Consider the following 11,396-nt stretch of genomic DNA (forward strand, 5'->3'; position numbering starts at 1 on the left):
TCGATACCGATCGGCAAGGTAAAGAGCCTACTAATACTAATTTCTAAGGGACATCGGATGCAACATTTTATGCACTGACCAATCAAAATTGTGAAGACTTGCTAACTGTGTTTTGAGTTCCAAGCGGATAAATGAAAGATTTTATGAACATTACTAATGACCACTTTTCCGAATGATTGGTTTGAATGCTTTATAACAGTTTGCGTGTGCGTGAAATAATCTAAATGAAATTTTTTGTCGATCATCATTGCTAAACAAAATTTAATATATATACATATATATGTATAACTGAATAAATTAATTCTTTAGCAATGATGATAGACGAAAAATTGCATTTGGATTGTTGCAGAGCGTCAGAAGATGTGTCCCGCAGTTCCCGAGAATGTTTCATCATTATACATGTATAACTCGCTTTTGATGAAGAGTAATGAGAACATTGGGGAAGCTTGTGAGATTTCAGCTGTCGGAGTACCCTGAAAACAACCGCAGCTGCGGACACCTGGGGCTGAGAGTTCCATATTCCTAAACACATGGACTGAAACTAATTATGTGAATTATTAGAAGGGTACCCATCGTTTAGACTTAAAACAAATAGACAATTTTAGTGGAATCAGATCAGTAGCTGTTTAATTTTACACTGTACAACTCCCCTGCTAAAATAGTTTTAACTAATAAGTTACCCATTGATGTAATTCACCTATTAATCAAGCGATCAATACAGCATCATCCGTAAACTGACCAATAAAGCACAAAGTGTTTTAGCAATGCATAGTTTTTGCAGTAAATTTTGAATTTTGGAGGGACATTATGAACAGCAGAAAATATGTTTCCAGTTTATTATGCCACTTCTTTTAAGCTTCGACCGTCATGTCTGCTGGTAATTGTTTACCTACAACAGAGCCTAATGTAAGGCAGTGTGCTGCACATAAAAAAAAATGTAGAGGAGGAACTATAATGCGTTTGCCCAGCCTTTTGGAGTATTTTAAGTTGAATCAGTATGGTTCCGATACATAGTTAAGCAATATAGCCTCCTGCGGAACTAATATTAGCTGCGAGCAGACAATAACTACAATTTTACATTGTATATTTAATTCATCCTAAAGTTAATTAAAGTTATACTTTCATGCATAAAACAAAAGCTTGGAACAGTTTTCTTTTTTTATCTGAGAGTAAAGATCAGAGGTTCGAGTGGACTCACAAGACGTTCAGAAGGAAAAAGACCAAATTGCAGGGCACAAAAAAGAAGGACTGCGTGGCAACCATGCACCTTAAGGTCAATGAGACACTTCCAAGTTTCAAGGTAAGTCATAAAAAGGTGCTTGTGTACTTATTTAAACTAATTGCTATTTCGGTGATGCTTTTACTATTTTGTTCCTTCAACATGTAGTAAATATTTTTTGGTACTGGAGGCTGGAGTAGCTTAGCTATGACCAACACATTTTGTGACGTTAATAATTTTCCGCTTTCTGTCATATCCACTTTTCACAGGTCGAGGCAAAAGACGGAGCTTCACAGCACCAAACCAAGCGTCTAAAGACAGCTCAACTGGCAAATCTCTCTGAAGACTTTCTTCAGGACAAGCACCGAATTCACAAAAAATGATCTTCTTGACTATGTCTAGGAAATCATGCTACACAGAACGTGACTTTTCCAAAATGATCAACTTCGGGCAGACTCTGGACGTGAGTGTCAGTCAGCGAATCAGGGGCCTGGTGCGTGAAGGCATCACTTCAGTGCCAGCGGTAAAAAAATGTCTCCGATATTATGTACATGTGTTACAGGTTTATATGTACAAAAGTATACACACAAATTGACGGAGCAAACGCGGCCCGCAGCCGAGATCGGTCTGCCAGCATTCCAACTGTCCCGTGCTCGCTGCACGCTGTCCCACGAGGCGGCCGCCCGGTACGTGGCGCTAGCTGCTGCCACAACGCCATGATGTCCTGTTCTCTGGAAAACAGCCCCCTGATGTTAGCTGCCGTGCATTCTACCCTACCAATAATGACCTTGTCAATCATAAACAACTGGTACTAAGGCAAGAAAGGTGCAGCGACCTCGATCAGGAGAATGCAGCTAAACTTATTGAGGATCTAAAGCAACGAAATCCCGATGCCCGGTTTTTTTTTACGGCCATACAAGGAAGGTGACGACGCTCCTTGTGACGAAAACGAGGACATTCAGGAACTGTTGATGCGGCAGTGCGGGAGCACATTCTTATTCTGCTATCAGTCCAAGTATATGCCTGATCTTTTAGCGAAGTAGGGACGCAGCGCAGTTTGTCTAGATGGTACTAGCAAAACAACAGACTATGCCGTACCGCTGTTCCTTTTAGTCGCTAAGGCTCCATAGTGTTACATGACTGTTGGGGCCTTTATGGAACATTTCGAGCGCAGAAGCGCTCGAAATGTTCAGGACATGGAACAAAGAGCTGAATCCAGAATATTGCATGATCGACTGTTGCCAGGCGGAAATAGCTGCAATTAAGTCCGTTTTTGCCGCAGAGCAAAATAATGCCATGCGACTTTCCCCGCGAGCAGGCATGGGAACGATGGATGCGACGCAAAGAAAATGGTGTTACAGACAGGGAAGGTGTACTTTCAATCCTACGGCGTTTGGCAGACGCTACCTCATGCGATGAGTTTGAGGCAGCTGACAGGTCACGCAGAGAGTCCGAGTTCTGGGAAAACCAGCGGCTAAAGGAATACATGCTTACGTACGGGATTACTGTTTCACACATGTCGGTGAAGGACTATAGACAACAACTCAGTGTCGTCATAACAACAAATATTGGCACAGAGTCCCAGAACAAGCTGCTGAAACAGTTCTACCTGCAAGGAGGTCATGGAAGAAAGAGCTTGACTGGGCTCATTGATGTCCTGGTGATTCAATTCTTCCCTGATCGTCATCAGCACTTTTGCCAAGAAAACATTCGACGGCCATCATGCTATATTAAATACCATGAAGGTATACCGCACTACCTCCAAAACAGGCCGCCTTCAGCAGTTAATCACATTATGAAACGAATTGAGGCAGCGTTGTGTTACGGACAAGGAGACGTGACACGTGGATATAAAACTGGCATTTTCACTGTAAAGTCCAGTGTGCCTGGCAAATTTCACACAGTTGACTTCAATTCCCCGTCTTGTTCGTGCCAAGACTTTGCTCAAACAAAGTTGCCATGCAAGCACTTTTGTGCCGTGTTTCAACATGATACAACTTTTACATTCGATTATCTGCCCGAAGAGTACAAGTCAGGACCGCTGCTAGCACTGGAAAGGTTTGATCTGATTTGAGAAGGGGGGGGGGGGGGGGGGGGGGTCGGCCATTCCACCACCGGAATCGGAGGCTGAAACACACCAACTTGACTCCAGCAGCCTTCCAAAAAGGAAAAAAAAAACGTAGCTTGTCCAAAGTCCGAGGGTCCCAGTGGGACAATGCAGATAAGGTGAAAGAATGGCAATGTATTGCACTGATAATGACAAGCTAGACAAGGCCTGTATATGTATTATTGAAGCGCAGAAACACTTATTGGAAGGAACGCCTACATCAGGTGACATTGCTGTACGAGGTTCTTCAACAAAGGGCTGTTCAGGAGAAAGAAAAAGGAAGTCAAACGGGCCTTATACATCATTTTGTATTTCTGCACTAAAAAAACCGAAGAGCACCTCTCTAGAACACTGGAAGTCACGAGCTAGAGTGGGCATCAAGGCACAAGGAATTCGAGAAGGATTAAAGATTGCCCCTTTAGTGTAAGGAGTGTTTGCTTGTGTTATTGCGTGTCTATCAACTTATTTATTTTTTCTTAACTTAACTTAATTTCTTTTTTTTTCTTAATTTTCTTAACTTAACTTAGCTTAACTTAATTATTTTTTCAGAAGTCATTTCATAGTAGCACTTGATGTCATGAGTTTCTTTTTTGTTAAAATAAGTTATAAGGTAATAATGCTAATGTATTGGTTGGGTTAGTGTCCTAGCAAGTTCAGTGCCTGAACGCCCATTGTTTTGTTTACAAAGTGCATATGTTTTATTCTTTCTTTAATTTTCCACAAGATGCTGGTTGTGCCCTTCCTGCTTGCTGTTTCAGATACTACTTTTGTTATCGGGCATTTTTTAACAGCCAGCTGCTACATATGTGTCGCTACTCCATCGAGTTAATTTTCTGCAGATGAGTATATAAAATTCCTTTTAAATTCCGGGCTTTTCTTTGAACAACCCTATGCCAGAGACTGCTAAAACCTTGTGCTTGGCACCTGTGTTTGTGCTAGTCAAGTGGTATATTGAATATAAAATTAAAGTTAAATGTTTGGTTTATATTGATCATAACACTACAGTTGCTAATGCTGATCACTGGGGGAATATGTCTTTAAATTTAAAATATGTTCCCGTTTTATTGTAAAATAAACCATTATATGGAATACTAAACTAGAGAACTTGCTTTTTGTATGCATGCAGATATGCCCACACTTCTCTCACTCAAGAGTTTAATGTGCCACAATATTCATCCCGCCTGAGGCGGGAAAAAAGTCCCGACTCCAACTAACTATAGGTGGCGCAACTCATTTTCCAAGATGGCGGGTTTAGTGAGGGTCAGAGAAGCGTGCCGCTGTTGATCCTGTCTAGTGTGCTGGCTTCACTGAGCGACATAAATTAGTTTTGGTAATACGAGGAAGCTAATGTTTTATGAGCGCAGGTCACCTCTTTAACCTGAAAACAAGAACGGTGTTTAGCGTATTAGTTACGGAAGGATGCGTGTTTTAAACGTGGAGCGAAACCGAAACTTACCTCCATTTTGGATTTAATTTCTCGACAGAGGTCTTAATTTCGGATTCTTTCATGACTCAAGATGTGCCTCACATCGTAATTATTTACTTGGGAAAGTTGCTCGCTGAAACTTTATTTTCTGACATACTGTTCGATTTAGGCTGATATTCGTAGTTGTTGAAAAAAGCAGTGCTGATCTTTGTGCGTTCTCGGTGCCTTTTTCTCGCTCAGATAATTGTCATGGGAAATAATGACAATTATCCCAGCACAAGAATAAGAGAATAATTCCAATTTTTACAATATGTACACGAAACGCATAAACTAATAAACGCTGCTCTCACTGCAACAGCCCAAGACGGAATCCGAGTCCGACAGCTAAAGTGTGTGTGTGTGGGTGTTTTTATAGCACCGCGTGACGCGTAGGGCTTCATATTACATCCAGCGTTTAACTGTTTGTCTATCTTGATAACTATGTCAGAGTTTTTCATATGTGCTAAAAAGAAAACAGAATTATACCTTTCTGGAAAGACTATTATAATTAAATAGAGTATTCTCTTGATCTTGGCATTAATTAGAGGCATACATTGCCGCGATTTGTATTAATAATAATAATATTAAAATTCACATATTTGAATAAGTAATTGTTCAAGCTCTACTATAATTTGTTGCTTATAATCTAATTTTACACGCGCGAAGAAATATGACAATGAAAACTGTGCTAATTATCTTTACTGGATCCAATTGCTGCATTTTAATTACAAAAAAATTGAAATAGTCTAAAATCAATGAAAACATTCTCCCTAATGTGAGAAATCCATGTAAAATTACATTAACTGTGGGTAAAGTATATTGTACTATCAAAGTCGCGACTTTTGACAATCGGTGAAACGTCCTCGCCGCCAATATACTTCCAAACCAAATGCCCAAAAGTTAAAAAAAAAACTCTTTTTTAATTACTAGTTTTTTCATAACATTTATTTACTTTTGTATTTGCTCGCCGTCGTTTTGCCAATCTCAGTCTTTCCAGTTCGAAGGAACGCCTACCTGCTTGCACGTTTGCTCACTGCAGCACGTTTCGTTGGTGTTGGATGATGATGATTTGGGGTTTTATGGCGCAAGAGCAACTTAGGCCATATTGCGCCAAGCGAAGGTTTTCCCAAAGGGCTTAGAGGTGTGATCTAAAAGTACTGCAAGTTACAGCTGGTGTAAAAGGCCAGTGTTATGAAGGAAATTTAAAACTCGATCGAATGGTACCAATGGTTCATCGCCAAGCAGGAAATATGGATGAAAGGGGAGGTGATCGCGAAAAAAGGCAGGAAAACATTTTCGGCGCTCTGGGTTTAAAGCTTTGCAATGCCACAGGATGTGCAAAACAGTCATATCTTTGCCACACTTGTCGCAAAGTTTAACATCTTCACCACAGAGCAGGTGCAAATGAGTCAAACGGGTATGACCAATTCTTAAACGGCAAAGGAGAACCTCAACCCGACGGACTTTATGGAAGGAACTCTCCCATACCCCCAGTTGGTTCTTGATAACATGAAGCTTGTTCTCTTTTTCCAAATCCCAATCCAACTGCCATGACTTCATAATCGATTTTTGTATGATCAGTTTCAGGTCTTGGTGTGGCAGGCCAAGAGGCAGTTTTGGGTACTCTTTTGCAGAGGCAGCAAGCAAGTCTGCTTTTTCATTGCCGGAAATACCCACGTGGCTTGGGGCCCAGCAGAATTTTATCTGGTGTCCTAGTTGAAGTGCTCGGTTAAGCCGTACCCGAAGACATTGCACGAGAAGGTTCTTGCTGTCTGCTAAGGACGGAACGGCTAGAAGAACGCCTTGAGAGTCGACAAACAGAATTGCTTTCATGATATTGTTCTCTAATAAGTACTCCACAGCCATTAAAATACCGTACAATTCGGCAGTAAAAATATTTGCAACAGTGTGCAGTTGTCGAACTTTGCTGAAGGCAATGGAATAAACTGCACACCCCACAAAAGTTGATGTTTTCGATCGAACAGTGTAAAAATGCGAGTAGTCCTTGTATTTCTGTTCTAAATCGGCAAACTCCTGCTGAAGAACGAGTGGAGAAACAGCTCCCTTTCTGTACTTAGACAGTGACCAGTCACAAGAAATTGGCAGAAGGTCCCAAAGCGCAACTCTCTTATTGCCCCTCAACACAGCAGCCTCACTAAAGGGGAGATGGAGCGATGTTACCATGTTCTGCACTCTGAAACTCAGGGGCCGAACAATGCTCGGCTTGTTTTCAAAGAGTCGGAAGGACGTAGAAGGTTGAAGTGCATCAAAAGTGGGATGTTCAGGATAGCTGTATATCTTGTAAGCATAATAAAGACTCAAATACTGCCTTCGTCTTTCCAAAGACATTTGATGTGTGTCAGCATACAAGCTAAGCACAGGTGATGTTCGAAATGCTCCCGTGGCGAGCCTGAGCCCCAGGTGATGGACGGGGTCCAACATTTTTAGGGCAGACGGACGTGCCGACCCATAAACAATCGCGCCATAGTCCAGACGGGACCGCACCAAGAAGTTATAAAGTCGTAAGAGACACCGTCTGTCAGACCCCCATGATGTGTGTGAAAGCACTTTGAGAATGTTAGACGACCGCAAGCATTTCTGCTTCAGCTCCTTGACGTGAGACACAAAGGTAAGTTTCTTGTCGAAAATAACCCCTAAAAATTTGTGCTCGTACTTTACAGGTATTGCAGTGCTATTGAGCTGCAAACAAGGATCAAGCAACATACCTCGACATAGTGAAAATGGCACACACACTGTTTTTTCAGATGAAAACTTAAAACCATTTTCATCGGCCCAATTGCTCATTTTGTTTATTGAGAGTTGAAGCTGGCGCTCACAACTTGAGAGACTGCAGGACGAAAAGGAAATCTGCACATCATCTACATATAATGAATATGAAACTGATGGAGGTATCACTGCAGCAAGGCTGTTTATCTTCACCACAAACAAAGTGACGCTCAATACAGCCCTTTGAGGGACGCCATTTTCCTGAGAAAAAACATCCGAAAGTGTGGAACCAAACCTAACCTGAAAAGTTCGGTTAGTCAAAAACTCCCTTATGCAGCGCAACATGCGGCCACGGACACCATGTGAGTATAAGTCCTTTAAAATCCCGTAACGCCAAGTAGTATCATATGCTTTCTCTAGGTCAAAAAATACCGAAACGCAGTGCTGTCGATGAACAAACGCTTCACGTATGAAAGTTTCCATGCGAACAAGATGATCCAATGTTGATCGCCCCATTCTAAACCCACACTGATTGGGATCTAAAATTCCCTCAGTCTCTAAAAAGTATACTAAGCGTCTATTTATTAGTTTTTCACAAGTTTTCCCAAGGCAACTGGTCATTGCAATGGGACGATAACTTGCTGTTAGAGCGGAGTCTTTACCGGGTTTTAGGAGAGGAATTATATGTGCCCGCTTCCAGCACTGAGGAAAGGCAGAAGCCATCCACAAATGATTAAAGAAGGTTAACAAATGGTCTAGAGATTCAGGAGACAAGTGCCGCAACATTTCATAGTGGATTTTGTCAGGACCAGGTGCCGACTGCTTTTTTGACCCAAGGGCCACCTCGAGTTCGCACATTGTGAAAGGCTGGTTGTATACAAGAGTGTCTGATCCTGACATAGCAGTTGGCTGCTTTTCTGCTACAGCTTTGAACTTTTTAAATTTTGCCGAATAATTAGATGAGCTAGACACGTCACAAAAATGTTTCGCGAGAACATTTGCCTGGCCTTTCAAGGTTGGCGAAGCTGAGGGAAAAAGAGGCGTCCTAAAGGAGAGGTAGTTACCCCGAATTGTCCTCATTCGATCCCACACCTCCTTAGTAGTGACAAAACTGTTCACCTTGGAAACATATTTCATCCATGAGCTTTTCTTAGCTCGTTTCCTTGTCCAACGAGCCTTTGCTTTACATTTTTTAAACTCTATCTTGTTCCAGACCGTTGGGTAGCGGCAGAAAGTGCCCCAGGCCCTGTTCTGACGTTTAAGCGTAACAGAACAGTCTTTGGTCCACCAAGGCTTGCAGCGCTTAGGAAGATTTTCAGATGTTTGTGGAATGGAGGCAGAAGCAGCATTTAGGATACGGTCAGTAACGTACAAGGTGGCATTTTCCGGAGTCATAGCTAAAAGTTCAGCTGAGTCAAGCACTGATTTTAATGCAAAAAGAGCCCAGTCAGCTTTGTCTAATTTCCACCTGGGGATACGTGTTGAAAGTGAAGGAGGTGCTACAGTACTTTCTAAAAAAACAGGAAAATGGTCGCTCCCAAAAGGGTTATCTAAAACCTTCCAAGAAAAACAGGGAAGTAAAGTTGGCGATGAAAGAGACAAACCGATGGAAGTGAAAGTATTACGAGCTGCACTAAAAAATGTAGGATCATGTCCATTTAAAAGGCAAAGGCCGGATGACAATAAAAATCTTTCAATGACACCACCACGGGAGTCTTGGCGAGCACTACGCCACATGAAGTGGTGGGCGTTAAAATCCCCCAAGATTAAAAAAGGTTGCGGAAGTTGCGCTACAAGTCCATGCAGGTCATGTAAATGCAGTGGAATATTTGCTGGCAAGTAAAGTGAAACAAGCGTAATAAGGCGGTCAAGAAGAATACGAACTGCTACTGCTTCTAGAGAGGTTGTAAGAGGAACAGAAGCACAGGCAATACCACTTAGCACAACCACAGCTACTCCGCCAGAGGAGTTGCTATGGGATGCACGGTCCTTTCTAAAAACCTGTTGACGACGTAGAACATTTGTTTGTGTGTCCTTGAAATGAGTCTCCTGTAGGCATATAGCGACAGGTCGAAGCTCATCAAGAAAAAAATTATGTCATCAATATTAGGGAAAAGACCACGGCAATTCCACTGCATAATGCTATAGTTCTTTGCCATTTAGAGACGAAAAAAATTATATAAAAGTGACCTAAAAGGGAGATCTGTTAAGTTCTCAAATCTATTTTTACACGTGGGGTAGTCTGCTTTTTAGGAGGATCTTTCTGTTTACAAGTGGGGTCACTGGCGACAGAAAGAGACGCCTCCGATCCTGAGAGTGGAGTATCCTCCTCGGACCTGGGCCCACTTACGTCCATGGGCTCGCTTGTTGCCGCCGGCAGTTGACCCCTGGAGGTCGACTGCTTTGGCGGCTCCCCGGGCTTCCTCTGTAGAGCAGAGGTGCGAGGGGGTAGGCCTCGGCCCTTAGGGGCCAAAGGGCCAGGTGGAGCAGGGCAGGTCAGCCCCTGCCCTGAGGTGGATGCTGAGGAGGCAGCATCCACCTTGCGATTCGAAAGCGCTGTCACTGGCACCGCTCCCGAAGACGCCGGAGACCTCGACGGGAGGCGCAGATCGTCCGTAGACGTCTGTGTTCCAGTCGAAACCATTGGCCGTACCGGTCCCCTATGTACGGCCTGGGCATAAGAGCCTTTGGAGACAAAGGCAAAACGCTTTTTTGCATCAATGTAAGAAATGTTTTCTTTAACCTTTAAGGTGAGAATTTCTTTTTCTTGCTTCCATAACGGGCAAGATCGGGAGTATGCTGGATGTTTTCCATTACAGTTAGTGAACTGAGCTACGTTCTCACACACATCAGCGACGTGCTCCTTACTGGAGCATTTCGCGCAGGTCTCGCTACCTCGGCAGCTCCGCGACCCATGGCCGAACCTCTGACACTTAAAGCAGCGCTGAGGGTTCGGTACATAAGGCCGGACACGGCACTGAAGGTAGCCTGCCTTTACATTAGTGGGTAGAGTCGTAGTGTGGAAAGTGAGAATAACATTCTTTGTTTTGCGTTCTATGCCGTCGTGACGGATGGTGATGCGTCGTGCTGCAACCACTCCCTGTCCTGAGAGACCCTCAACTAGCTCTGTATCTGTCAAGTCGAGCAAGTCATCTTCAGAGATGACCATTTGGACAGTGTTCAACTTTCGATGGGGGGTCACAGTGACCTTGTAGTCTGAGACCGCGTTCAGGGCTGTAAGTGAGTCACTTTTTTTTTTTTGTATTTACCTCCACAAGGAGGTTGCCTGATGCCATCTTTTTGGCGCTAAAGTTTGCACCGATAACACCTTCAAGCACTTTGGAAACTAAAAAAGGAGAAAGTTTAGCCAGTGGCTTTTCGTCTTCAGAGTGCAGAACAAGAAACTTAGGAAATTTGAAAAGATCAGGGGTCTTAGTGGAAATGTCAATGACTTCGGTGCGGGTCCTTTTCAGGGCCCGATCAGTTGGTTTAGTTTTGGAACCCATATAGATGGGAAGGAATTTCAGTGCCCGGGTGCACCGCCCACCACGGAGCCCAACGAGGGGTAGGTAATGTGCCATAACAAGAAAGGCTTGGCTGACACAATTACTCTACCAGTGCTGCCCGGGCACTATAACCGAGTGTGGATGCAGGGACAGCACCTGTTTCCACTCAAGGTTAGCCCTTGCCGCCTAAGAAGGAGAAAAAGGAAGGAAGAGAGTGCAGAAGAAAAGAGAAAGAGGTGGAAGGAAAAGAGAAAGAAGGAAGAAGAGGGTAGAAGAGGCGACTGACTGAATCATCTTGGTCGGGCCAAGCAAGGACATCCGTCTACGAGAAGCAGGGGTCGAAGCGGTGTATTGCCTCGCCCGGGGGGCCCC

General features: G+C 43.3%; 2 pseudogenes; both read left to right on the top strand.

Moving 5' to 3' along the window:
- The first annotated feature begins 1,123 nt into the window (after positions 1 to 1,123).
- LOC115324151 lies at positions 1,124 to 2,147 on the top strand (annotated as a pseudogene).
- A 588-nt stretch (positions 2,148 to 2,735) lies between these two features.
- On the top strand, positions 2,736 to 3,449 carry LOC121045718 (annotated as a pseudogene).
- The last annotated feature ends 7,947 nt before the right edge of the window (positions 3,450 to 11,396 follow it).

This window comes from Ixodes scapularis, unplaced genomic scaffold (assembly GCF_016920785.2).
Source record: "Ixodes scapularis isolate PalLabHiFi unplaced genomic scaffold, ASM1692078v2 ptg001275l_1___fragment_3__unscaffolded, whole genome shotgun sequence".
In the NCBI taxonomy this organism is placed as follows: domain Eukaryota; kingdom Metazoa; phylum Arthropoda; class Arachnida; order Ixodida; family Ixodidae; genus Ixodes; species Ixodes scapularis.